The sequence below is a fragment of the Stenella coeruleoalba genome (genome assembly GCF_951394435.1).
Source record: "Stenella coeruleoalba genome assembly, chromosome: 11".
NCBI classification, from domain to species: Eukaryota; Metazoa; Chordata; class Mammalia; order Artiodactyla; family Delphinidae; genus Stenella; species Stenella coeruleoalba.
The window spans coordinates 39,845,383-39,868,987 of NC_137157.1; the positions used below are offsets into that span (position 1 = coordinate 39,845,383).

General features: G+C 35.0%; 1 protein-coding gene across 6 annotated transcripts in view; it reads right to left on the reverse strand.

Moving 5' to 3' along the window:
• The window catches only part of SYT1 (synaptotagmin 1), a 1,170,968-nt gene that overhangs the window by 791,512 nt on the left and 355,851 nt on the right, over positions 1-23,605 (reverse strand). For all 6 annotated transcript variants that reach the window (XM_079937830.1, XM_079937831.1, XM_079937829.1 and 3 more), the window contains one exon: positions 23,113-23,322. The gene's annotated coding sequence lies outside the window, so the exon portion shown is untranslated. The remainder of the gene's footprint in view (positions 1-23,112; positions 23,323-23,605) is intronic.

Here is a 23,605-nt window from a genome sequence, read left to right on the forward strand (position 1 = left end):
AGATGAGATGTAATGAAATAGGCTGTTGGAATTCTGGGACTCTACAGGCAGGATATGGGCCAAGAGAGCCACTCAGCTGTGAACACCTGTCTCCTTTAAGAAAATGAAAGAATAATGTTAATGTGGCTCAGAGGTCTGCAGGGCTACTGCTGTCAACATAAATCCAGAGGGCACAGGTCCAGGGTGCTGAGCCACCTCCTCTATTAGAGAGGACAGAGATACTACTGAGGAATCAGAGGAAAAGGCTACCTCTCAAAACTCAACTGAAAAATAGGCATGATATGTGAATAGAGATATTACCTAAGAAAACATTTTGGATGGCATATATAAACATGGAATATGCTCAACATTATTGGTCATTAGAGAAATGCAAATCAAAAAAACAATGATCATCATCAAAAAATCTACAAACAATAAATGCTGGAGAGGGTGTGGAGAAAAGGGAACCCTCTTGCACTGTTGGTGGGAACATCAATTGATACAGCCACTATGGAGAACAGTATGGAGGTTCCTTAAAAAACTACAAATAGAACTACCTACCATATGACCCAGCAATCCCACTACTGGGCATATACCCTGAGAAAACCATAATTCAAAAAGAGTCATGTACCACAATGTTCATTGCAGCTCTATTTACAATAGCCAGGACATGGAAGCAACCTAAATGCCCACCGACAGATGAATGCATAAAGAAGATGCGGCACATATATACAATGGAATATTACTCAGTCATAAAAAGAAACGAAATTGAGTTATCTGTAGTGAGGTGGATGGACCTAGAGTCTGTCATACAGAGTGAAGTAAGTCAGAATCAGAAAAAGAAATACCGTGTGCTAACACATATATATGGAATCTAAAAAAAAAAAAATGGTCATGAAGAACCTAGGGGCAAGATGGGAATAAAGACACAGACCTACTAGAGAATGGACTTGAGGACATGGGGAGGGGGAGGGGTAAGCTGGGACAAAGTGAGAGAGTGGTAGTGTATATATGGACATATATACACTACCAAATGTAAAATAGATAGCTAGTGGGAAGCAGCTGCATAGCACAGGGAGATCAGCTCCATACTTTGTGACCAGCTAGAAGGGTAGGATAGGGAGGGTAGGAGGGAGGGAGACACAAGAGGGAAGAGATATGGGGATGTATGTATATGTATAACTGATTCAATTTGTTATAAAGCAGAAACTAACACACCATTGTAAAGCAATTATACTGCAATAAAGATGTTAAAAAAAACCACCACCACCACCACAATGAGTATTACCAAGCCAAACTTAGTAGCACGGCTAAAACTAAAAAGATTGATCACACCCAACGTTGATGAGGATATAATGTACCTACTGGAGGACTCAAGAGCCACAGAGGATGATGTGGCCATAGACACAAAGAGCCCAACTCCCTAAATGACTTATGGAGCATAGCCTTTCCTCTCCCAACTAATTTACAACAGTCTATGACACAAGAAAGAAAATACCACCTTATTGTATTAAGTCACTGAGATTTAGGAATAGTTTGCTATAGCAGTTAGCATATGGTGACTAAATATACCTCTGTTGTGTATATCAAATATTAAATGAGTATATATTTTAAAATGGATGAGGTTGGCCCTAAAGAGAATTACATAGCAAGTCTCTAAGACAAATGAAATGAATTTTGGTTCTACTTTTCACCATTTCAGGTTTTTTCTTATTCAGGTATTTCCTCTTATTTCAGTGCTATGGAAACATAAGAAGTGCATGTGGATGGATAGGAGGACAAAGGTGATATGAATACATTCGGCAAGAAACAATGCTGATTTTATAGATTGCAGGGAATCAATAGTTTAAAATGACTTGTAAAGCAGGAATAAACAGGAGGGGCACAGCTGTTGGGATGATATAAATAAGAGGTTAGACATGTTTAAAGTTATTTAAATGTTTATTTTCTCCAATTTAGTTTTGGTCATTTTATTGAGCTAGTTAGAATTCATTTAATTTTTATTACCCATGAAACATACTAATCTCTAGTAACTTCTATAAAATTCTACAACTGCCCTTTCAAAAGGACTGTAACATTCTCAAATATACATTATCACTTTTGTATTCCTAGTAACTTGGTTGTTAATTCTCATTTTCCACAGGAATACATGGTTTAAAGATTGAGTCCTTACTATTTGTGCCTTGTTTTTCTTAGTTGTTAGCTTTGCATAACACTCCAGTGCTCATACTGAGGTAATGAATTACCCCGAATGGTCATCTGTCAGTTGTGTGTGCCCGCACAGTGACAAGGCCTGAATCACTGAGGCCTTTCAATTTCCTGATGCCTAAACATGCAGTGTAGAGGAGCTTGGAATACAGTATGGGATTTTTCCAGAGAATTTCACTCTAGAAATCAGTTCAGGTACTCACAGGAATAAATGTGGTATCTTACAAAGGGCACTAGATCTTCCATTAAATTTAAGTTGGTGCCATTTATTTGCATGTAAACTTGGAGCAAGTTACTTATCTGGGCATCTTTAATTTCCAAGCTATAAAATTTTGATAATAACTTACAGAGTAACAGACTTACATATTTTTTAACTACACTGCTTAATAAATATAAAGTATATAAGACAAGTACTAGGCTTTCAGAGGAGATCGAATTACCCTTTTTCAGACATGGAAGAAGCCCTCTAAAACCTCCCTCCTGTCTAGGAGTATCAGAGATACCGGTATCAGAGATACCGGAATAGCATGGGAGTCATCCAGTCAGACCCAATTTGGGCCCTAAGCATCACTATTAAGAACTGAGTCAAGACTAGCATCATGCTGGTAGAATCTGTCTCACAGACCTTCGTGCTTTGATGTGCATAATTTAAAAATATGTATTAAATAACATTGAATTTGGAATATTAATATGAAAATGACTATAATATTAAATTAAATTAAATAAATTAAATTTTAATGCCTTTGCTATATTAGGTATGTGATCCTTCCTGTTCAGAATCCCAATTCTATTAACTGTGGCCAACCTCACATATTCTTATTAACTGATTGTCCCCTGGACATATGTGGGTTTTTTCCTGTTAGAATTACCACACCTGCGATACCCAACTCACCTGCAATCAGTCCAACCCTTTCAAGGAACACATATATTTTAGTGGAATCAGGAGTTGAGGACTGAAGGAGAAAAATAGTCTAGCATATTTTCACTACAGAAAATACTTGTTCATTGATCCAGATTTCAAAAAGGAATTTTTTTTTCAGTACTTAAATTAAAAGTTATGCTTGGATACTTAAATCCTTATTGTCAAAATAGCAATAAGCAAAAAATGTGCAGTCAGGTTGCTTTATACATTTGCTTGTACATTTGCAAAGATTTTTTTATTGATACTGTTTGTTTGAAGGATAACTTGTCAATAACAAAATTTGAAATGAGTATATTCTGTGACTAAAAGGAATCTATCTCACAAAATTATTCACATGTGTACATAAAGATATTTATATAAGAATGGGCAATGTATTGTCATCGCTAAATATGAAAAAATACAACTGCATACTACTTAAGTGCCCATTAGTAGTATGGTAAAAATAATCATTGTACATCACACTATGGGACATTATTCACAGCTATTAAAAACAGTAAGATAGATGTACATGTACTAATGTTATAAATCTCCCATAGTATATTGTGAAAGTTAAAGGGTAAATTCCAATATAAATAAATAAGTGAATAAATATATATATGCTGCATATAAAAATGTCTAAAAATATAATACAAAACATTCACAGTAATGTCCTACTCACTTTTTTCTACTTACTTTATACTTTTTGCTTGAAGTTTTTTCAATAAGCATATGTTAAACCTATAATTAAAAAAATAAAATCCAATACCCATGACATTTTTCACAGAACTAGAACAAATAATCCTAAAATTTATATGGAGCCATAAAAGACCCAGAATTGCCAAAGCAATCCTGAGGAAAAAGAACACAGGGATCATAAACCTCCCAGGCTTTAGACAATACTACAAAGCTACAGTAATCAAAACAGCATGGTATTGCACAAAAACATACATACAGATCAATGGAACAGAATAGAGAGCCCAGAAATAAACCCACACACCTATGTACAATTAATCTTCGACAAAAGAAACAAGAATATACAGTGGGAAAAAGACAGTCTCTTCAGCAAGTGGTGTTGGGAAAGTTGGACAGCTGCATGTAAATCAATGAAGTTAAAACACACCCTCACACCATACACAAAAATAAATGCAAAATGGCTTAAAGACTTAAATATGAGACATGGCACCATAAAACCCTAGAAGAGAACAAAGGCAAAACATTCTCCGACATAAAGTGTACCACTGTTTTCTTAGGTCAGTCTCCCAAGGCAACATAAATAAAAGCAAAAATAAATAAATGGGACCTAATTAAACTCATAATTAAACTCATTAAACTCCCATGCATATACCCAGACAAAACTATAATTCAAAAAGATACATGCACCCCAATGTTCATTGCAGTGCTGTTTACAATAGCCAAGACATGGAAGCAACCTAAATGTCCATCAATGGATAAATGGATAAAGAAGATGTGGTATGTGTATGTGTATGTGTGTGTGTATATCTATCTATATATATATATAGATATATAGATATAGATATAGATATAGATATATACACACAATGGAATATTATTCAGCCATTAAAAAGAATGAAATAATGCCACTTGCAGCAGTATGTATGCAACTAGAGATTATCACACTAAGCGAAGTAAATCAGAAAGATAAAGACAAATACCATTTGATACCACTTATATGTGGAATCTAAAATATGACACAAATGAACCTATCTACAAAACAAAAACAGACTCTTAGACATAGAGAACAGACTTGTGGTTGCCAAAGGGGAGGAGGGGTGGGGAAGGGAAGGATTGGGAGTTTGGGATTAGCGATGCAAACTATTATATATAGGATGCATAAGCAACAAGGTCACAGGGAACTATATCAATATCAATATATCAATATATCAATATATCAATATATCAATATCCTGTGATAAACCATAATGGAAAAGAATATGAAAAAGAATATATATGTATAACTTAGTCACTTTGCTGTACAGCAGAAATTAAATACAACATTGTAAATCAACTATACTTCAATAAAATTAAAAAATAAAATAAAACCCAAAAAAGCAAAAGAACAGAGAAATTATTTCACAATAAATTATTGACTTTTAACCTATTTAATCCATTTAATTCAAATATCTTTATATATTTATTCAGAAACTACTAAGTATAAGAAAATGAAGAGAGTGATAAACAAGTCAAACATGGCTCTTCTGTGGATTTGCATCCTGGTGCTTAAACTTGAATTTGGATTTCTCTTTCCTGGAAAGAGTTCAAGTATAGTCCTAACTTCTGCTTCCTATTATCTCATTAATTTCTAATACTGCCAAAAACAAAGTAGCTTATTGAAATCATGTCTATAAAAACTTTTTCAAGTTTTCTTCAAACCCCCCTAAATAAAGATTTCCTCAAAATACACCCTTGGCTCTCAATTTTATTTAGTCTCTCCTTTCTCAATCACCATGATTCAAATGCCTCCATAGTATTCATCTGTTGCCCTTATTTCATGCAAAATTCAGGCTTACCTGTCCAACTATTTATTATTAAACATCTAAAATATATCTCTGTCACCTTAAACACATACTTGAAACTAAACTTTTCATCTTTCTTCAAAATATTCCTGTTGCCTTCCTTATATAGGTATGTTCTTTACACCATCAAATTCCCAAACCCCAGGTTCAAAACTAGGAATCCTCTTTGATTTCTTCCTTGACACTAATAGCCGATCAATTTTCAAATCCTGTCAGTTCTACCTTTGAAATACTTAATAGTCATAGCCTTTCCCCATTGCCAATGTCACTGCCTTAGCCAAGTTCCAATTACACAGTCTCTTGCAACCCCTTTAACTCATTTTTCCAGTCACCTGGTTTTCCTCATTCACTTCATCCTGTCCATTGATATAAGATGTCCAATAATTTAAAATGAAAACACTTAGTAAGCATCTGGTTTTATAGGACTATACTTAGATACTGAAGAATTAAAGGCAAATGAATCACAAACCCAGCCTTTTCAGAAATCTGACCTTGTTCATTCCCTTTCCCCAAAATATTAAAGACTTACTGACTTCTCCCTAAGTAGTCCCAATTCTTTCTTATAATATTCACTCCCTTTCATGCAGCTATGGAGCCCTTTCTTCCCCTTAAACCATCTTTATTTTCAAATCTAACATTTGAAAGTACTATGTAGATAGAGCAAATCGAATCTACAAGAAAGATAAACAGGCTTTCAGAGACACCATGGCCAGATCTCCTCTCCACTTCCACCAAACTCTCTCACTTCTACCTCCCCTGACCAGAACCAACTGGGCCCATTCTCAACTCAGCTGAGCCCAAATGAGAAAAATTCACTACCTCTTAAAGCCCAAATGAGAAAAATTTTAATCTTAGATAAGGTCAGGCTCTTCCCCCAAGAAGAAACAAGGGCCCAGGCACTGTCCTGCAGAATCCTCCTCCAGTCAGACTGATGTACCAGCTTGTAGCTATTCATACTTCCTACTTTCCTAGTTTGCATCTTGACGTTGTTACTCCCTGCAGAGAAGATTCATTTCTTATCTGCAAGTCCAAATCCTCAAATTCAGCTCAAGGTCTACCCGCCCACCAAATCTTCCCTGATTACTCAATTGAATACTGTTCCTTTGGTAATACCACACTTTCACTGGCACCTTTTACATGGCACTTACAATTTTACATTGCATTGCAGTTATTTAAATACAAATCTCATTTCCCTAATCCACTATCAGCCACTTTACAGCAGGATGCACATCTCATTTTATGAATAATAACTCCTTGCATGTACTAAATATGTTTTTAAAGTAAATGAACAGTTTCCATTACAAAATAAATTATATTTAAATAGCTTATTGAAAGAGAAAATAATTCATCTTCTTCCTCTCTAACATTGGTTTAGCTTGCATTTTACTTCCTTCCCAACTAGGAATTGTGCTTAGTGACTGAAATTTTCCGATCACTTCCTAAACTATCCAATTAACCCCATTAAAATGATCAAAACCAAAACCTTTTTAATTCAAATTTTTGATATATGGACTTTTGATCAATATAAGGAAAGAAGTTAGCCATTTATTAAATTAGAGTATAACAAGCATCTTCAAATGAAGGCTTTGATAGTCAGCATTTTTGTTCACTTCTCAGATCTCTCTCATCTAGAATGAAAATTTTTTAATAAAGAGATGTGTCATAAAAGAAACTCTCCATCCTCATTTTTTAGGTCAGATATAAAAGAGATTTTCCTTCACTTTGCCTAATGGATAGCTAGTGAAGAAAAGAACAGTTTTCTGCTATCTCATTCCATTAAACGGATGGGCTCCCTAAGCAGCTTTGCTAAACTAAAGACTTGCTGTCATGAAGCAGCCTGAGTTTAAATTCTGATCCACCTTACTGGTTCTCATTTGTGAAACAAATATATTTCCAGCAGAAAGCTTCAGGCTTGTCCCTCTTTCTGAGCACCTCTAATAAAGAAGAGCTGTGAGAGAATTATTTTTGTGCCTGCTTCTCAGTATAACTGCTGCATATATCGTGCTGTGTACAAGAGACTCCAGGAATCTACACTGTTTTCTGAACATGTGACTTTATGCTCCTGGACCTCTAGGATGTAAAGTCACAATACGAAAGAGGAGATTTCTTATATGAGTGATGTTTCTCAGGCATCTGAAGATTTGAGGTCACCAAGCAGGCCTTGGTCAATTGTTTGGAAAGAAACAATATCTTTATTAACAAAAGGGAAATGAGGCAGAAAGATAAAAGAGTTTTCCTTGCACTTGAATGAAATGTCATAGCAAATAGCTTGGGAGATAAACAAAGCTGGAATCGAGACCTGCATTTGTTGGACTACAAGTAAATTACATAATCTCTAGAAACTTCCATTTCTTCAACTGCAAAATGGATATAATCATGTCACCTAAATAGTGTTATGACAATTAAATGTGCTATTTCATATAAAGTCCTAGCACTTTTTTGATACATTTCTCTAAACTATTAGCATTATGAATATTTATGATTTAGAATGGAAGCTTCTCACAGCAGACATCGACTACCTAAACAACCACTCCATTTTATGTTGTCCTAATAGATTTTGAATTTGTATACATTTCTACCCTCTCCCACAATACTCATATGGCTGAGTGAATCTGACATCACCCCTCAACTCTAGCAGTGGGTCTGATTTGTGTAAGAGTAATTCCCATCAAGCAGTCCAATGCTGGCCAATGATACTAACCTCTCCTCAGAGGTTATTTGGAAGCTCTGGAGACTGATCTTTCTTGCTCATAAAAGAGGTGCAGAAAGCCCCTCTTTCTACACCTCTGATGTGAACATGGAAGCATGTAACTTGTGTGCTACCGGCAGCCATCCTAACACCATGAGGAATCATTCAGAGAACCAACCTCAGGATGAAGCCAAGGTTAAAGCATATAGATGGAAAGCACATTGTCCTTGATGATATCACTACGTAACTGGATCAGTAAGCCTCTCCCTACCACTACTCCTTTAGTAATGTGAGTCAATACATTTCTTCATTGTTTAAACTATTTTGATTTTTTATTCATTGCCGCAGAAGAGTTCTAACTCATACACTCAGGGTAGAGAATCTCATTTTTAAGAAAATATTAAAAAGTGAATTCAATAATCCTTTTAAACAATTTGATCTTTTAAATCCATTTCCAACGTGCAGCCAGAGAATAAGGGAAAGATACCCTTAGTTTCTCTTGGAAATTATACTGCAGTAAGGAGGAAATCTGAAGGAAGGGACAAGTCAATTGCATGCCTCTTTGTGAACAAAGATCCCTAACAATTTCTCTGCATCCCGTAACTATTTACTGTTTATACAGATTTCTTAAAAGTCATTTGCTTGAGCAGTCTTAACACGTGAGGCACATAACTTTGTTTCCTACATGACTTTTCCCACAAAAATAAATAAATGAATGGCATTTCTATCGATACATGACTTTTTCCTGACTATTCCCACAAAAACAAGCAAACAAATGAATGTTGTTTCATCACTCTGCCAGTATAACATCATTTCTCCCATAGTTTTAGTTATTAATTATGCTGATCATTTTCAAATGTTATCCCTCCCCAGACTTCTTCTGAATTGCAACACTATACATTTATCTGCCTCCTGGAAATTTTTACTTGCAATTTGGCAACTTAAATCTAGTACCCAAAAGTTGATATCATTTTTTTTCCTCCAAAACTTAATCTCTCTTCTGTTATCCCCGTCTTAGTGAATGCTATTGTTATTCATCCAGGCTCCCAAGTTATTTTATATTCTTTCCATATTCTTCCTTGTCACCAACCTCCAAGAATGACCAAGTACTGTCAATTATATCAGCTTATCATCTCTCATGGTTGTTTTCTTTCCTGCATTTCCACTGCTTCTACTTAAGTCAGGCTTTCATCATTTTGGGGCTTATCTATCAAATTATGCTTCCAATTTGTCAAATTGCCTCTAGTGTCTTTTCTCTTGCACTTATCACACACAGTGTTGCCAACTTTTCATTCATCAAACTAGCTGTCGTGACATTTTCTGCAGCCCACTGCCTGTTGAAAATATCTAAATAAAACAGGTTTTTAAAATGATCTATGCCTGGCTAACTTTACAACTTCAACTCTTACAGGCCTACACCATCTACCTTTCACAGCATTCTTTCTTAGGCCACAACTCTCTCTGATCAGAATCCTAAATTGCCCTCTATACCATTTAATCGCCTACCTACTCTGACTAGATCATGAGATCTTCTATGCATCAGGAATATGTATCATCTAGCTGGGTGATGGCACAGAAGAGGTGGTCTGTACTTGTTCATTAAATTAATAATGAATGGACAACTTCCAAGATTGTTAGAAATGACAGCAAAACCCATAGTAATCAACCAAAAATGAGAAAAATTTGAGTAGTGTTCATACATTAATAAAAGAAAATTGATACACTAATCTAAAAATTCACACTCTAAAGGCATTCTGAAAGGGAATTTGCCCTTCCTGAGCACCAAAATCTTGACCACAACTCAGAAGTCTGATTTTAAGAATATATATTGGTTCTTTTTCTTGATACTTTATGTACAAAGGAATCAAAGAAACCAAAAGGATTAGATGTGAACATCTAGACAATTGAGTAGTTTGTTTATTGCCAGGTCACTTCTTTTCCCTTTTGTACGGGACTTTAAAAATTCTTTTTAAACTATGGACTCTAAAGACCAACTAAACGTGTAAATGTAAATGAGAAGTAACTTTTACAGAATGCACTTCTGAGAGTCTAAATAGCCAAATGATATTGATCTGGCAAAATATGTAACTAGGTTATTTTGCTTCAAACATCTATGGAATTGCCCTTTCAAAATTATTCATTGAACAGATATCCTGTATTAATATACTGTGTCTCACTGGGGATAAAACAGTAATCAAAAGGGACAGAAATTCTTGGCTTCTAGATGTTTATCTTCTAATGATGCATAATATCTACCTCATCTCTTCTGCTCCCTGAGTCCACATTAAACACACACACACACACACACACACACACACACACACACACACATGCATGTGTGCAGATATACTGGGTGGGGTGTGGAAAGAGCTCTGGGTGATATTGATATTGACACCTGGAAGTTAAGAAAATCAGTAAATTTATATTGACTGATAAAAGTTTATGAGTTTTTCTCTCTTTTTTTTTTTTTTTAACTAATCTAGCCATGAAATTTGAATTACTGCTGTTGTTCAACTTTAGTAATAGGTTTCCTTATGCAAATAGTATTCACTGTGACTAAGAGAGGTAAAACAATAGTCATTTTTTATCAACTGCTATAATCCTTTATATAAAATATATTTAAAACCTAATAGGTTAATACTTGTAACTTTTACTTTTATTTATATTATAAATTAAAATATTTCACTACCCTAGAATGAGAACTTGCAGTTCTGGTGACCCTGTGGTGGGTGATGTTATGTGGATAATACTGTCAAAGTCTTTCCTTACACATAAAAATGAGAAAGTGTAAAAAACACTTGGCTATTCTGCAGTAGTTATTAATTGCCTGTGTAATACAGTAGTTGGTCCTTTAACTGAAGCTGATTGAGTTAATAATTGAACGTTTGAAATACTGATTCACCACTGGCTTTCTCTATGTGTTTGAATTTACCATGGTAACCATGAACTGGTTTTGTCACTGTGTTGTACATTGCTTTAAATTAAACTGATGGGATTAATAACTGAATGGAAATTATAAAAGCTGTACAGCTGATGTTTCATTTTATTGGTTATTTTCCATCTATTATGCTCACATACAGACTCTATAACTTCCCATCCGCCTATAAGCATCAACAAAGCAATAGGTTATGCCTGTTAAACTTCACTTATCTTAATCAATGTACTAATGTGGACATCATTTTTACATTTTCATTATTCTTAATTCTAAAAGAGAATTTGAGAAGTTATAATATTGAAATGTGTATATTTATATAATGATATTAAAAATTGGAGTACTTTACTGTACTTTCACCATAATTCTTGCTACTTTATCTTTTCTTTGAAGGGATAACACATTTATTTTGAAATACCACATAAATACATATATTTATTTTTCATAAAATAGTGGAATCACCTTGTTTCATGGGATAGAAAGTAGAGGATTAATTTTTTTTTAATTATTTGCCCCAGTCTATCAGTAACATATCAGAGAAGAAGGGGAAATTTTTCTATTTGATTTACTTCCAGTTTACCTTTTGTATAATTTTTTCTGTCAGGCACTGCCAGAAAAATCTTCTAGAGGTCAAAATTTTTATCATTTTTGTATCCTATTCTAAAACTTTTAATGACTTTCCATTACCTATATAATTTCTCCCAGTCTTTGACCTGAAATTCAGAGCCCTACATAATCTGACCAATCCTCTCAATTTTATTTTTTTAAGTACGTTGAACTCAAGTTCTACCTATAGCAAAAATATAAGAAGATGTATATTCTAAAAATAATCCTGTTGTCAATATGGAGAATGAATTGGGGGAGAAACTTGAGGCAAGCAAGCTGGCTAGGTTCTACTATTAGTTCATGTGAGAGATAATAAATGGGGTTTACAGAGAGACAAGCAAACCCCTTTGGGACATGCCTCTTATAACAGTAGTCTTTAACTGTAGGCCTTAATATAGTAAACATTAAGGGGTATTAGATGTAATATAGCTAATTTATTTAAGGAAGTCATAATCCTGTAGTCACTTTATAGCTGGAGCCTCTCTGCTCTATGCCAAAAGACTATCCCTGTGAACACAAGTTATCTGGCAAATGTACATTAAAGGTAACAAAAGTATCCGGCAAGAACAGAATTTATACACTGTACTATAAAACCAAGAAACATTTTAAAAACCTCACTATAATTTTATTGGTCAAAGTGTATTAGAATTAAGTTTGTTTTTGTGTGTCTGTGTTTCTTTTTCTTTCTTTTTTTTTTGATTGTTTTTGTTCCAAGTGCAAAATTTGAGGTGTGCAATTAAAGAATTATACTTAAGAAATCATGGTGAAGACTCCATAAATAACTCAATTCATTTCAATTAATTTCAACAGGTTATCCTTGAGGGCCTACTGCATTCAGTGCATAACTGATGGAACTGTTTTGACTTGAAAAATGAGATACTGAGTTGGGGGGGGTGGAAGTGTTATAAGAGCTGCCTTTTACATTTTGAAAGAAGATGTTTTCTTTAATGTACTAGATCCTAAATGCAAAAGCAATGACTGAAAATTGTCCAAAGGCAACTGTCAGCTTAATATTAGAACGACTTAACAAGTCAGAAATATCTAAAGGTGAAATAGGTGATGGTGTGCCAATCTGTTTCATCAGAGAAAGAAAGGTCTCTTTTGCACACTTTGGTAATCTGCATTCTTATGTTGAGTGGAAGTTTGGCTTAAATTATTTCTAGGCTCATTCTTTGCATGGTAACATAAGGCAGATAAGAGAACAGAAAACTGCGGGTTTGATACCGGGCCCTGCTTGTGATATTTACTAGCTGATTGAATTAGGTCAGGTACTTCAACTGTAAGCCTGAAATTCCTTCATCTCAGCAAAAAGAACTACAATCCTGCAGCCTGTGAAAAAAACCCACATTCACAGAAAGACAGACAAGATAAAAAGGCAGAGGGCTATGTACCAGATGAAGGAACAAGATAAAACTCCAGAAAAACAGCTAAATGAAGTGGAGATAGGCAATATTCCAGAAAAAGAATTCAGAATAATGATAGTGAAGATGATCCAGGACCTTGGAAAAAGAATGGAGGCAAACATCGAGAAGATGCAAGAAATGTTTAACAAACACATAGAAGAACAAACAAACAGAGATGAACAATACAATAACTGAAATGAAAACTACACTAGAAGCAATCAATACCAGAATAACTGAGGCGGAAGAACGGATAAGTGACCTGGAAGACAGAATGATGGAATTTACTGCTGCAGAACAGAATAAAGAAAAAAGAATGAAAAGAAATGAAGACAGCCTAAGAGATTTCTGGGAAAACATTAAACATAACAACATTCGCATTAAAGGGGTCAGAAGGAGAAGAGAGAAAGAAAGGACCTGAGAAAATATTTGAAGGGATTATAGTCAAAAACTGCCCTAACATGGAAAAGCAAATAGCTACCCAAGTCCACAAGTGCACATTCCAATACAGGATAAATCCAAGGAGTAACAGGCTGAGACACATAGTAATCAAGATGGCAAAAATTAAAGATAAATTATTGAAAGCGGCAAGGGAAACATGACAAATAACATACAAGGGAACTTCCATAAGGTTAACAGCTGATTACTCAGCAGAAACTCTACAAGCCAGAAGGGAGTGGCATAACATATTTAAAGTGATGAAAAGGAAGAACCTACAACCAAGATTACTCTACCCGGCAAGGATCTCATCAGGTTCAACGGAGAAATCAACAGCTTTACAGAGAAGCAAAAGCTAACAGAATTCAGCACCACCAAACCAGCTCTACAACAAATGTTAAAAGAACTTCTTTAAGTGGGCAACACAAGAGAAGAAAAGGACCTACAAAAACAACCCCCAGAAATTAAGGAAATGTTCATAGGAACATAAATATTGATAATTACCTTAAACGTGAATGGATTAAATGCTCCAACCAAAAGACACACGCTTGCTGAATGGATACAAAAACAAGACCATATATATGCTGTCTACAAGAAACCCAGTTCAGACCCAGAGACACATACAGACTGAAAGTGAGGGGACGGAAAAAGATATTCCATGCAAATGGAAATCAAAAGAGAGCTGGAGTAGCAATACTCATATCAGAAAAAAAAGACTTTAAAATAAAGAATGTTACAAGAGACAAAGACACTACATAATGATCAAGGGATCAATCCAAGAAGAAGATATAACAATTATAAATATATATGCACCCAACATAGGAGGACCTCAATACATAAGGCAACTGCTAACAGTTATAAAGGAGGAAGTCAACAGTAACACAATAATAGTGGGGGACTTTAACTTACACCAATGGACAGATCATCCAAACAGAAAATTAATAAGGAAACACAAGCTTTAAATGACACTATATACCAGATAGGTTTAATTGATATTTATAGGACATTCCATCCTAAAACAGTAGATTACACTTTTTTCTCAAGTGCACATGGACCATCCTCCAAGATAGAGCACATCCTGGGTCACAAATCAAGTCTCAGTAAATTTCAGAAAACTGAAAAAATATCAAGCATCTTTTCTGACCACAATGCTATGAGATTAGAAATCAATTACAGGGAAAAAAACGTAACAAACACATGGAGGCTAAACAATACGTTACTAAATAACCAAGAGATCACTGAAGAAATCAAAGAGGAAATCAAAAAATACCTAGAAACAAATGACAATGAAAACACGACAATGCAAAACCTATGGGATGCAGCAAAAGCAGTTCTATGAGGAAAGTTTATAGCAATACAAGCCTACCTCAAGAAACAAGAAAAATCTCAAATAAACAATCTAACTTTACACCCAAAGGAACTAGAGAAGGAAGAACAAACAAAACCCAAAGTTAGCAGAAGGGAAACAATCATAAAGATCAGAGCAGAAATAAATGAAATAGAAACAAAGAAAACAATAGCAAAGATCAATAAAACTAAAAGCTGGTTCTTTGAGAAGATAAACAAAATTGATAAACCAGTAGCCTGACTCCTCAAGAAAAAGAGGGAGAGGACTCAAATCAATAAAATTAGAAATGAAAACGGAGAAGTTACAACAGACACAGCAGATACACAAAGCATTCTAAGAGACTACTACAAGCAACTCTATACCAATAAAATAGACAACCTGGAAGCAATGGACAAATTCTTAGGAAGGTATAACCTTCCAAGACTGAACCAGGAAGAAACAGAAAGAATGAACAGACCAATCACAAGTAATGAAATTGAAATTCTGATTAAAAATCTTCCAACAGGGCTTCCCTGGTGGCACAGTGGTTGAGAGTCTGCCTGCTGATGCAGGGGACACGGGTTCGTGCCCCGGTCCGGGAAGATCCCACATCCCATGGAGCAGCAAGGCCCGTAAGTCATGGCCACTGAGCCTGCACGTTCGGAGGCTGTGCTCCACAATGGGAGAGGCCACAACACTGAGAGGCCCGCGTACCACAAAAACAAACAAACAAACAAAAATCTTCCAACAAACAGAAGTCCAGGACCAGACAGCTTCACAGGTGAAATCTATAAAACAGTTAGAGAAGAGGTAACACCCATCCTTCTCAAATGCTTCCAAAAAACTGCAGAGGAAGGAATACTCCCAAACTCATTCTATGAGGCCACCATCACCCTGATACCAAAACCAGACAAAAATACTACAAAAGAAGAAAATTACAGACCAATATCACTGATGAATAGAGATGCAAAAATCCTCAAAAAAGTACTAGCAAACAGAATACAACAACACATTAAAAGGATCATACACCATGATCACATGGGATTTATCACAGGAATATAAGGATTCTTCAATATACACAAATCAATCAATGTGATACATTATATTAATAAATTAAAGAAGAAAAACCATATGATCATCTCAATAGATGCAGAAAAAGCTTTTGACAAAATTCAACACTCATTTACGATAAAAATTCTCCAGAAAGTGGGCATACAGGGAAACTACCTCAACATTATAAAGGCCATATACAACAAAACCACAGGAAACATCATTCTCTATGGTGAAAAACTGAAAGCATTTCCTCTAAGATCAGGAACAACACAAGGATGTCCACTCTCACCACTATTATTCAACATAGTTTTGTAAGTCCTAGCCATGGCAACCAGAGAAGAAAAAGAAATAAAAGGAATACAAACTGGAAAAGAAGAAGTAAAACTGTCTCTGTTTGCAAGTGACATGATACTATACATAAAGAATCCTAAAGATGCCACCAGAAAACTACTAGAGCTAATCAATGAATTTGGTAAAGTAGCAGGATACAAAATTAATGCACAGAAATCTCTTGCATTCCTATACACTAATGATGAAAAATCTGAAAGAGAAATTAAGGAAACAATCCCATTTACCACTGCAACAAAAAGAATAAAATACCTAGGAATAAACCTAGCTAGGGTGACAAAAGACCTGTATGCAGAAAACTATAAGACACTGATGAAAGAAATGAAAGATGATACAAACTGATGGAGAGATATACCATGCTCTTGGATTGGAAGAATCAATATTGTGAAAATGAGTATACTACCCAAAGCAATCTACACATTCAATGCAATCCCTATCAAATTACCAATGGCATTTTTTATGGAACTAGAACAAAAAATCTTAAAATTTGTATGGTGACACAAAAGACCTCAAATAGCCAAAGCAGTCTTGAGGGACAAAAACAGAGCTGGAGCAATCAGACTCCCTGACTTCAGACTATACTACAAAGCTACAGTAATCAAGACAATATGGTACTGGCACAAAAACAGAAATATAGATCAACAGAACAGGATAGAAAGCCCAGAGATAAACCCACGCACCTATGGTCAACTAATCTATGACAAAGGAGGCAAGGGTATACAATGGAGAAAAGACAGTGTCTTCAGTAAGTGGTGCTGGTAAAACTGGACAGCTATATGTAAAAGAATGAAATTAGAACACTACCTAACACCCTACACAAAAATAAATTCAAAATGGATTAGAGACCTAAATATAAGACCGGACACTATAAAGCTCTTAGAGGAAAACATAGGAAGAACACTCTTTGACATAAATCACAGCAAGATCTTTTTTGATCCACCTTCTAGAGTAATGGAAATAAAAACAAAAATAAACACATGGGACCTAATGAAACTTAAAAGCTTTTGCAAAGCAAGGGAAACTACAAACAAGCTGAAACATTAACCCTCAGAATGGGAGAAAATATTTGCAAACCAATCAACAAACAGAGGATTAATCTCCAAGATACATAAACAGCTGATGCAGCTTAATGCTAAAAAAAATAAACAACCCAATCCAAAAATGGGCTTAAGATCTAAATAGACATTTCTTCAAAGAAGACATACAGATGGCCAAGAAACACATGAAAAACTGCTCGACATCACTAATTATTAGAGAAATGCAAATCAAAACTACAATGAGATATCACCTCATACCAGTTAGAATGGGCATCAACAGAAAATCTACAAACAACAAATGTTGGAGAGGGTGTGGAGAAAAGGGAACCGTCTTGCACTGCTGGTGGGAATGTAAATTGATACAGCCACTATGGAGAACAGTATGGAGGTTCCTTAAAAAACTAAAAATACAATTACCATATGACCCAGCAATCCCACTACTGGGCATATACCCAGAGTAAACCATAATTCAAAAAGGCACATGCACCCTAATGTTCATTGGAGCACTATTTACAATAGCCAGGTCATGGAAGCAACCTAAATGCCCATCGACAGACGAATGGATAAAGAAGATGTGGTACATATATACAATGGAATATTACTCAGCCATATAAAGGAACTAAACTGGGTCATTTGTAGAGATGTGGATGAATCTAGAGACTGTCATACAGAGTGAAGTAAGTCAGAAAGAGAAAAACAAATATCGTATATTGACTCATACATGTGGAACCTAGAAAAATGGTACAGATGAACCAGTTTGCAGGGCAGAATTTGAGACACAGATGTAGAGAACAAACGTATGGACACCAAGGGGGGAATGTGGTGGTGGGTGGTGGTGGTGGGATGTATTGGGAGATTGGGATTGACATATATACAATAATATGTATAAAATGGATAACTCATAAGAATGTGCTGTATAAAAAAATGTTTTTAATTCCTTCATCTCTCTATTAAAGAAGTTATTTCCCTTAAAAAAATTATTGGTAGTATATTCATACCTGAGAGAAAGAAAAGAATTCAGTTGTCAAGAAAAAAAAAGCAATGAAAAAGGGTACTAATTTGCATATATCTTCCTGACGGATTTTTAGTAGAATACTTTTAATTATAACTGAACTATTCACAGATGACTAGCATTCTTTATACGTGACAAGCAATGGTATTATTACAAAATTAGTTTAAGCAATTCATAATTGGGTTATCTAAAGAGATTCATTTCTGTACATCCACATTTTTTAATTCCAGAAGGGCTTCTCATTTTAATAAAATATGGAATAAATTTATTTTATTGTATACATACATCCATGTATATGTTAACTGGATTTATGCCTCAGGGTTCTCATCAAAGATCAATTAAAAACATTAACCACCTGATCTAAGCTGTCATCTAAGGAACATGAAATTAGCCTTTTCTCAAGTTCTTCATTTAATATTTTTTACAACTACCTTTATTTCTATGGATTTATTTATTTAGCATTCGTGATTTCTGCTCCTTTGATTCAGTGGAAAGATGATTTCTTTTAAGAATATCAGTGATTTCTCTAATCCCAGGCTACTCTCTAGGACTTGAGGGTGTTCATTCCAGAAATAAACAGTATTTGTTACAGTTCATTTCCCTGTTGCTTCTTTGGGGAAATGAATCGAACACTTCAATGCCAGAAAAGAAAAAGCTGTATGGGGAAAGAAAAAGAAAGAAAAAGAAAAAAGAAAAAAAATACATTTTCAAATGTCAGAGGCCTATATGGCATCTGACCTAGGAAGAAGCTCTAAAGGGAATAAATCTCCCTGCCCGCCTCCATCACTGAGCACTGACCTCCTGCGGCCCTGGCTGCTGTGTAGGTAAGGAGTGCTTTTGTGCACCCTGAGTGGAATATTTTGCACTGAAAACACACTGAATTTAACTCAACCTTAATCATCTAGAGCTACCAAGAGAATACTTTTAGAGTCAGACTGAGGAGAACAGACAGCTCCCAGATAAGAGTGATATTTGAGGCAATTATTTGTTAACTACTCTGACCAACTCTTCTGCTGTAATATGAAATCTTTGATATATGCAAAACAAATTTCCTGATGTTTGATAACCAAGATTTATGGCTCTGTATTATTAATCAAAAGATAATGTGACTATATTTGTATATTGTTCATCAATACATTATCTTGACTTTACATACATTATCTTGATTTGTGCCTGTTGAAATGTTTCTAGTTACACAATAGGGTGTCAATAGCCTAATTTTCTTTGAGATCAAGAAACTGAGCCACATAGTTATTAAGTAAATTAGTGAAAGTCAACCATTTTACTCAATGGCCAAACACGGACAGTAACAGTAATATTAATAGCAACCAATATATACTTTTTATTTACCATACTTGAAGCACTGGCTGTAAATCCTCATTCCCAGTCTTGATCAAGAATGTGGCAATGAGATTTTGGAAAGTAACACCTTTTTTACAGTGTTATTTTAATAATGAAATTAAAAGACACAATATCTATCTATCAAGCTATCTCTCTATCCGTCCATCCATCTATCTATCCATTCATCCACGCCATATACTGGAAAATAAATGGGTCAGTCTTCCTTTCTAAACATAATTTTAATTCTTAGATTTAAATTCTTTAATTTTAAATATCAACCAGATATTTTAGTCACTAAAAGAGCAAAGGCACCACATTTTAAAAAATGTGATTATTTCAAAGAAGTGTCAAAATTCTTTCTTGTGCATGGAGATGAAAGACCTTAGCTGGATTTCCTTACACATATTTTCATGATTTGGTATTGCTGGGCACTGTAATGTTTTCAGTTTAGGTCTTCTAAGTGACTTAATCTGGTCCTAGGCAAAGATTTTTATTTTATGTTATAGAAGAAAACTACATTTTATTCCAATTCTCAAATGCTAGGTAGATATATTAATGGAAATATTCTACTGGCTTGAATTTTGTTGAAAGTATTGGTTTCAATGTTGACCCACTGGCCCTCTGATCAGAGGGAATGTCCTGATTGGAAAGTATTTGCTGATTTTTACATCTGCTGTGGCTGATTTCAAGATGTCAGCATGATGCCACTGAACATAAAGCTGGTCAGAAATAGATACAAACCGTCACCGACATGAACTCCAGCACTCCAGTGGTTAGAATACATTACTTATGAAGTTTTGCACTTCAAATATCTGGCAGGGTTATCAAAGTTATCTGCTTTACTTTCTCAATCGAAGCTAAATCCCTTCTACAGCATTCCCATCCACTGACATCAAATTTAAAGACTTCCAGGCACTGAGAGCACTGACTGCCCAAGGCAGCCAACTACTCAATTTTGGACATCATTTACTGACAAAAATTTCTTTCTTATAAAGAGCCAAATTCTGTTTGCTAAGGCCTAATACCAATAAGTCCTAATTTTGGAATATTAATTCATGATTTTCAAAGAGATTTAACATACATCATTTGTTCCTCAAGAACTTCCAATTACAAAAAAGACACTGAAAGTTCTTCCATAAGTGGTGGTATGTTCCCAGTCTTAACTGTTCTCCACCCTCAGGCAAGCGGACAAAACCAAACCAGACTTTTGATCTGAAGCATGAAAGCCGTGTTGAGACAGGCAGCGAGGCCGAGCTGGGCTCAGCTGAGATGAGACTGGGACCCAGTTGCTTCTGGTCAGGGGGGGTGGAAGGGAGAGAGTTTTGTGGGAGAGGTAAGGAGATCTGGCCATGGTGTCTCTGGAAGCCTGTTTATTTTTCTTGTAGCAGATTCAATTTGCTCTATGTACCTAGTACTTTTGAATATCGGATTTGAAAATAAAGATACTTTGAGGGGAAAAAAAAGGGGCTCCATAGCTGCATGAAGGGGCCTTTAATATTATAAGAAAGAATTGGAACTACTTAGGGAGAAATCAATGTCTTTAATATTTGGGGGAAAGGGAATGAACATGATCAGATTTCTTAAATGTTAGGGTTTTTGATTCATTTGCCGTTAATCTAAGTATAGCCCTGCAAAAACCAGTTGCTTACTGTTTTCATTTTTAATTATTAGACATATCAATGGACAAGATGAAGTGAATGAGGAAAAATGGGTGAATGGAAAAATGATTTAAAGGTGTTGTAAGAGACCAGTGGTGAACATAATTGGGCCTTGGCCAGGGTGGTGACATTGGCAATAGGGAGACACTATGACTAATAAATATTTCCAAGGTAGAACTGAGAGGATTTGAAAACTGATCAGCTATTAGAAAGAGTTAAGAAAGAGATCAAAGATGATTCCTAGTTTTGAACCTGGGCGTCAAAAAATATTTTGGATTGAGTGACTTAGAACACAAATATCAAAATATATTTAATTCAGCTAAGATAGCACCTAGAAAAAAAACTTATACCATAAGCGCTTGTATCAGAAAATATGAAAGGTCTAAGATTCATAATCTAACTTCCCATATTTACAATCTAGAAAAAGAAAAGCAAATTAAACTTAAAGCAAGAAGAAGCACTAAAACAGAAAACAAAACAAAAAAAATCCAAAAGTTGTTTCTTTGAAAGAGCAATAAAATTCACATACCTCTAGCCACACTTATTTTTAAAAAGGAGAAAAGATACAAATTACAATACTAGAAGTAAAAGGGGGGATTATCCTTCCAAATATTACAGACATTTTAAAATTATAATAGCAAAATATTTTCATCAACTCTATGCCAATAATTTTGACAATTTAAGTGAAAAGGACAAAATCTTTGAAAGATACAAACCACCAATGTTCATCCAAGAAGAAACAGATAACCTATATGACGCTGTATCTCTTAAATAAATTAGATTCATAGTTAAAAGCCTTCCCACATTGAAAATACCCCAGGACTAGATGCCTTCAGTGGCATCTACCAAACACCTAAGGAAGAGATGATGCCAAATCTATGCAAACTTCCAGAAAACAGAAGAGGAGGAGATCTCTTTCAACTTATTGTATGAGGTCAGCATTATCCTGATGCCAAAGACATTACAAGCAAAGAAAGCAAGAGAACGATACATGCCTCCTAAACATAGGTGCAAAACCCTTACAAATTACTAGCAAATTGAATTCAGCAAAATATTAAAAGGGTAATACATTATGTCCAAATAAGTTTGTTAAATGAATATAAGGTTGTTTAACATTCAAAAACCAATCAAAATAATTTATCACATAAACATTCTAAAAAAATAAAAGCCTTATGCCTTTCCAAATAGGATCATATACTAAAAAATCATTTGATAAAGTTCAATACCCACTTATGATAAACTTCTCAGTAAATCAGGAATATAAGAAACTTCTTCAACCTAAGAAAGGATATGTATGAAAACCTAGAGCTAACATCATATTTAAATGTGAACTACAGAATGCTTTTCCCCTAAAATCAAGAATAAGGAAAGGAGTTTTATTCTCACCATTTCTATTCAACATTGTTCTGTGGGTCCTATCTAGTGCAATAAAGCAGGAGAAAGAAATGAAAGGCATATAAATTTGTATGGAAGAAATGAAATTTTCTTAATTTGGAAATAATATCAGATTTGAAGACGCTCCTAGGACATCCATAAAAAATTGCTAGAAACCATAAGTAAATTAGAAAGAACACAGGATACACAGTTGATATACAAAAAACAACTGTAGTTTCATTTGCTAGCAAAAAATTATAAAACATGCCAGTTACCTTTTTTTTTTTTTTTTGTGGTACGCGGGCCTCTCACTGTTGTGGTCTCTCCCGTCGTGGAGCACAGGCTCTGGATGCACAGGCTCAGCGGCCATGGCTTACGGGCCCCCAGCCGCTCCGTGGCATGTGGGATCCTCCCGTACCGGGTCACGAACTCGTATCCCCTGCATCAGCAGGCGGAGTCTCAACCACTGCGCCACCAGGGAAGCCCTGCCATTATTAACAAACAATAAGCAAACATTCCAACAAACATCAAATACTGAGCATGAATTAACAAAATATGTATGACAGTTATATTTTGAAATCTACAAAAGATTGGTCAGAGAAATTAAATAAATGGAAGTGCATATCATGGTTACAGTTTGAAAGGCGCATTGTTAAGATATCATTTCTCTTCAAATTTATGTTTATATATATAAATAATACAACCCCAATAATAATTCAATTATTTTTGTAGAAATTGAGAAGATGATTCCAAATTTTATCTGGAAGT